Below are 6,997 nucleotides of genomic sequence, written 5' to 3'. Positions count from 1 at the left end.
ACTTTGGGAAGCTGAGGCAGGCGGATCATGAGGTCAGGATATCGAGATGACGCTGGCCAACATGGTGAAACTCTGTCTCTATTAAAAATACAAAAATTAGCTGGGCGTGGTGGTGTGCACCTGTAGTCCCAGCTACTTGGGAAGCTGAGGCAGGAGAATCACTTGAACCTGGGATGCGGAGGCTACAGTAAGCCAAGATTGTGCCACTGCACTCTAGCCTGAGCAACAGAGTGAGACTCATCTCAAAAAAAGAAACAACAAAAAACAAAACAAAAACAACACGACTTTGAACAAAGTTGTTTTACACATTCAGTGACATTAAAATAAAAATTAAGGGAGTACCTGTGTATATGTGTGCTTGTACTTGTGAATATGTAGTTGGAGGGTGTCATATACGCCCACAAACATATAAACACATCAAGACATATTGATAAATATTTCCTTTAAAAAACTATATACAATGATATATATACACATATGTACATATATAAAAGGATGTATATAATTTCAATAAGAGGACTGCCTTTGGAAGTTCAGAACAGATTTGATTTCTTCCTTAACGACAATGGAAGTACATGTCTCTCTGAACATTCAAATCTTAGCAGAACATCTCTGAACATTCAACTTCATTTGAATATGGCTGGCTGCTACAGTTTGAATGTTCCCTCCAAAACCTACGTTGAAATTTAATTGCCATTATGATTGTATTAGGAAGTGGGACTATTAAGAGGTGATTACGCCATGAAGATCCCATCCTCATGAATGAATTAATGTGGTTGTCATGGAAGCAGAATGTTATAAAAACAAGTTCAGCTCTGTCTCTCACTCTTGCCCTCCCTTGCCCTTCCACCTTCCTCCATGGCATAATAAAGCACAAAGGACCACACCAGACACTGCTACCATGCTCTTAGGCTTCTCAGACTCCAAAACTATGAGTCAAATAAACTTCTATTGTTTATGAATTAACTAGCCTTAGGTACTCTGTTATAGTGGCAAAAAAAATGGACTAAGACATTGATGCAATGAAGTGACATCTTTACACACAGAATTTTCTTTTGCTGAAGGCAGAAAAAGCCAGAGAGATATGCATATCCATTGTCTTTGTGGAAGAAATCAAATAAGTATGTTCTAAAATTTCAAGGGGCAGCCTACAAAAGCCAAGAGCAGTCCCTACCAACAACCAGCAAGAAAACGACTATCAGCTGCAAGGTAATTAAATATTTCAGCAACCAGTGAGTTTGGAAGAAGGACCCTCACAAGAACTCAACCATGTTGGCACCCTAATCTCAGGCTTCTAAACTTCAGTATTGCAAGAAATACAATTCTGTTGTGTATAAACCCCCCAGCCTATGGTTACTTTGTTACAGTTTCCTAAACTAAGACAAAAATCTTGTTTATTTTTTACTGGTTTGTTTCCTCATTATTGGGCTGTAAGAGGTGTTTATATATTCAAGATACAAGTCATTTATCAGAGATATAACACATATTTTCTGCCAGCCTGTGGCTTGTCTTTTTGTTTATTTAATATTTAGTTTTCCAGTGCCAAAGGTTTTTGAAGCTGATGGAAGTCCAAATATTTACTGTGTACATTTTATGGATCATGCTTTTGATGTCATATGTGCAAATTTTTTTCTTAATACAAGGTCATGTAGATTTCCTGTTTTATTCTACAAGACTTACAGTTTTAACACTTAGATTTACATATGTACTTCATTTTAATTAATATTTGTGAATAGTGTGCAGCCACTCTCAATTTATTTTTTATATCCAATTTCCTCCACACAATTTGTTAAAAAGTATGTACTTTTCCCATTAAGTTGATCTGTCACCGTCATCAAAAATCAATTGACCTTAAGCATGAGGCTTCTTTATTTATTTATTTATTTATTTATTTATTTATTTATTTATTTATTTATTTTTGAGACAGAGTCTCGCTCTGTCACCCAGGCTGGAGTGCAGTACCGAGATCTCAGCCACTGCAACCTCCGCCTCCTGGGTTTAAGCAATTCTCCTGTCTCAGCCTCCCAAGTAGCTGGGATTACAGGCATGCGCCACCACTGCCCAGCCAATTTTTTAAATTTTTTTTAGTAGATATGGTGCTTCACCGTTCTGGTCAGGCTGGTGTTAAACTCCTGACCTCATGATCCGCCCACCTCAGCCTCCCAAAGTGCTGGGATTATAGGTGTGAGCCACTGCGCCTGGTCCATTTTTTATTTTTAATTCTGTTCCATTTCTACATATATGACTATTCTCAGGCAAGTACAATGTTGTTTTGTTAACTAAGACAACACTGTACTTTATACTAAGTTCTGACATTAGGAGTATAGGTCATCCAACTTTTGTTTTTTCCTCAAAATTCTTTTGACTACTCTCAATCCTTTATATGTAAATTTTTAGATCTGCTTGTTGATTCCTGCAAAGAAAAAATCTGCTGAAATTTTTATAGGAATTACATTGAATCTGTTTATCAATTTGGAGAGAAATACCACTTTAATAATATTGAGTATTCAACTCCATGAAGATAGAATGTCTCTTCACTAATTTATATATTTCATTTCCTTCAGCAGTGTTGTGTAGGTTTCAATGCAGTTCTTGGAATTTTGTTAAAATTATTGTAAAGCATCTATTTTTAACTATTATGATTGGAATAATTTTCATAATTTCATGTTTGATGTGTGTGTTGTTAATATACAGCAACATTGGATTTTCATCCTGTGACCTTGCTGAACTTCTTTATTACATTTGAACTAGGGGTGTGTGTGTGTGTGTGTGTGTGTGTGTGTGTGTGTTTTCTATGGTATTTCTTAGGATTTTAGACATAGAGCATTATATTCTTGGAGATTAAAGACAGTGTTGCTTCTTTTTGTCAATCTGATGACTTTTTTCCTCTTTCCCTTACTTCACTAGCAGCACAATAGTAAACGGTAATGACACAAACAGACCCCTTTGATTTGTCCTGATTTCAGAGGAGATTCATTTAGTCATTCACCATATGTTTAGCAATTTTTTGTTTTCTACATATCTCATGCTTTTTTTTCATTTTCCTCTTTTACTTTTTGTGTATGCTTGTGAAATAGATAGTATACAGTATACACTTTAAATGTATTTACTTTTTGGCATGGTTGTTCTAAGGATTGAAGTGTGCCTCTTAATATGCCACAAGCTATCAGGAAATGTGGGTGTTTGTGGGGAGAAATAGTGAATTTTAATCATGTTAAAGTCACAAAAATATGTTCATTCATTCATCAGGTTGCTGTTAAATCTCATCCATTCATCTCATTTTGATAAGTGAAATAAGCTAGTTTTCCTATGAGTGTACCCCTGTGAAGGCATAAATTAAAATTAAAGGATGAGCAATTTCATGGAAACTTGATATTTGATATAAATACAGTGATGGTTTCCTCCTTGTTCTCAGGGCAAAGTTCTCTGTCCCCATCCCCAAAATGTATTGCAAAAATGAAAAACTGCCTTCAGTTGTCTGTAGAGCTTGGCATAGTCCCAGAGCTGAGGACATATCCTTGAGGCTGTTAAGTCCACTGGTTCTTCTGGCATTGGCATCAACTGTGAACCAAAACATCTTTAAAAACATTTCTAAATCTCAGCCAGGCATGGTGGCTCCCCCTGTAATCCCAGTACTTTGGGAGGCCAAGGTGGGCAGATCACCTGAGGTCGGGAGTTCAAGACCAGCCTGACCAACATGGAGAAACCCTGCCTCTTCTAAACATTCAAAATTAGGCAGGTGTGGTGGTGTATGCCTGTAATCCCAGCTACTCGGGAGGCTGAGGCAGGAGAATCGCTTGAACCCGGGAGGCAGAGGTTGTGGTGAGCCAACATCACGCCATTGCACTCCAGCTTGGGCAACAAGAGCGAAACTCCGTCTCAAAAAAAAAAAAAAAAAAATTTCTAAATCTCAGGCACCAAGATAGCAGCTATGAAGACATTATTACACTTTGGCAGTAGACAAAATTATTATTCTATGATTGATATAAATGAGTCCCCACTCATATAGTTATTTACTATGATTCCAGCACAGAGCTAAGGACTTTTTATTACCCACTTTCAGAGCATGCAAGTGCATCTTCCTGAGGTTCATCTCCCAAGGGTAGATTATATCCTTGCTGGATGAACCCTTTAGCCAGGAAGTAGTCAGGGAACAGTTGTTTTGGGGTTATAGATGGAGCATGCATGGACTCTGATTTTCACCCATGTATATCTGAGGCCTCTTGTGCTAACCAAATGGGCTGGCAGTGGAAAGAAACGCCTATAGGCCAAAGACAGCAGACTAGGAACCAGTTACCTTTGCTTGTTCAGAACTTTAAGGAGTTCAAAATTTTTAAATCTTAAATTGAACTTTCAGGTCATTATGAAGATATTAAGGTAAGAATAAAAAACATATTTTATTGAACAGTATGTTAGTTTGCCTTATACCTTTTACATATCGAGACATATGGTATGATCTACTTCATGTATATTCTTGATTTTGGCCAGCAATTGTCTGGAATGGGATGAGATATTAATGTCACCTCTATACAAATGAGAAAACTTGAGACTAAGAAAAGTTAACTAATTTGGCTAAGGTCACAAAGCCATAAATAAAAGCTGATCTGATTCCAAAAGACACATAAAAACTACTGTTATTATTTTTCCAACTATGTTGTAAGATCATGCTGCTAATATCTGGCGAAACTTAAGTTCAGTTTTATTGATTTTAAAGTCTGCAAACTTTCAGTGACTCTATCCTACCATAATGGAGTTCAAGGAATATAAAAAGCAAGCTTAAGATGAGCAGAGATAGTCTTTCTCTTTTACTCTGTATTCTCACACCTCCAAGTAGGTGTCTACAAGGACATAGTAGGTACTCAATAAATATTTGTTGAAGGAATGAAGGAATTTAATAAATCTAAGCTGGCATTTACAGCTGCATTGGCATGGACTCATATATATGACTGTAATCTACCACTGATCTCGTACCTCAAGAATAGAGAACTACAACAGTGGGGAAAAACTCTGATTAACCATTCATTCTGGATGTGAGGGAAGAACTTGCTTCTCTGAAGTCATGATTCCACTGCTTTCTACAAGCTGATTTATTTTTTAAAAAGAAAAAAAATGGGGAGGATAGGAGAAAAAGAAAAAGAAGGAAAAAAGAAAAAAATAATGTTGCCCATTTCAATGTAGGCTTTTATCTTGAAAAGGAAGAGTGGTGTTGTGTCTTCAAATCTGTAAAAGCAACCTATAAAAACAAAACAAAACAAAAACCCAAAACAAAATGTATCAATCAATGGATCATTCAGCAATGCAATACCATCTTCTCATGATATACCTTCCCGGGTGAGTCAGCAAAAGGCAAAATTAACAGTTCAAGTAATTATAACTTTTTCAGGTTAATGGGTCATAAACTGAGATTTAAGAGTTGTAAAGGAGCCGGTGCTACAAACAGTCAAAGGGATAGGATCTGCTACGGGAGGTGCATAGCAGAGGCAGGCTCTTACTTCAGAGAACAAGGACCTAGAGACAGGAACCATAAACCATGTCAAGAAAATAAATTTAAATCCTGAAAAAGATGGGCATGTCTGCAGATAAAAACCTCCACTCGCACAGGGGGCAAACCTTTGAAAGGGTCAAATTGAGGGCTGGCTCTACGGTTGGTGCACCCACAGTGGTTAGTGATAAATGATACCCGAGCTTGGCTCATTCCAGTGCTGGTGGGGCTGGTTTAATACAGAAAGTTACATCAGTTGTAAAATGAGACTTTACCAACAGCACAGCATTAATAATCCTTTGTTTTTATGCAGGAGGATTGTGTTATCTTTACTATGGGCTTAAAAATCTCCTCTAGGATTTCTGTTGCTTTACTGTCTCTTGCTAACAGGAGCTTGGTTAAGATGCTGATAAGAACAGAGAACAGAGGTTGTTAAATTGCAGACTTCCCTATTCCCAGAGCTACTCAAGAATCTTATACAGTTGAGGGACATTAATATCTCATACAACCCTACTGCAGTCTTGAAAAATAATTATATATATATATAAACCTTCATTCCTCTCCACCACATTTCCAGCTCTATTTTATCTCAAATAAAAATATTTTCGCCACTCGTTTTCTTTATGACCTTGGTGCCTTTACCTCTCCAGGCAAGATAATCTGTTATCGCTGTCAGCTTTGGTTCTAACCTTTGATGATTTCTGGGCTTTTCTGGGATAGTAAATACTCCTGAATAACACTGGATTCTTCATATTCTTGCTTCTGTTTCAAGAAGTAGTCTCAGCTCTCTGCAGGCACCAAGTATTCTAATGGGACAACCAAGAAAAGAGGTAATAGCAAGGATACACAGTCCAGGACTGTTCAGGTGGATTTGAGGAATGTTATTTAAAGTCTAATGAAAGGCCTCTGTCTGGGCGGGCATGCAAATGCTAAGCAACAGGAGGCATTCTTGAGACCAAATCTCCCTTTACATTGCCTGTGTCTAGACTGAACAACCACATAGGAATTAAATGTGGGACTTAAACCCTAGGGAACTGATGCTTCATATTGATGGTATTTACTAAAGTAATTGCTCACTTCTGAATAACCACGGGGGTTGGGAGGGCTAATAGTTAATTAAAATACATAATCTGGTTAATTACTGTGGCAAGAAACAAAGAACCTTGAATAACCCAGGAAAAATATATCCAAAGTTTACAAGCAATTTCTTTACTCATTCCTAACATCCCCTCCAGATTTTGGGGGGTTGACATCATCTTGTATTCACTCAACATCCATTCAACAAATAATTATTGAATGCCAACTGCACATCAGTCAATGTGCTAGGCACTTGGGAATGAGAGAAGACACAATCTAGTCCCTGACCTCAGCCAAGGCATAGTCTAAAGGGAAAAAGCATATTCAGTACTGAAGACAGGTAAAGACAATGTATAAGCCCCAAGAAAAAAGATTTATGACTCTGCCCACAATACCTAATTGCATTTGAGCTAAATCTTGACTGATGAATAGGATGAA

This window comes from Rhinopithecus roxellana, chromosome 15, assembly GCF_007565055.1.
Source record: "Rhinopithecus roxellana isolate Shanxi Qingling chromosome 15, ASM756505v1, whole genome shotgun sequence".
Classification (NCBI taxonomy): domain Eukaryota; kingdom Metazoa; phylum Chordata; class Mammalia; order Primates; family Cercopithecidae; genus Rhinopithecus; species Rhinopithecus roxellana.
This window is presented reverse-complemented; position numbering follows the sequence as displayed.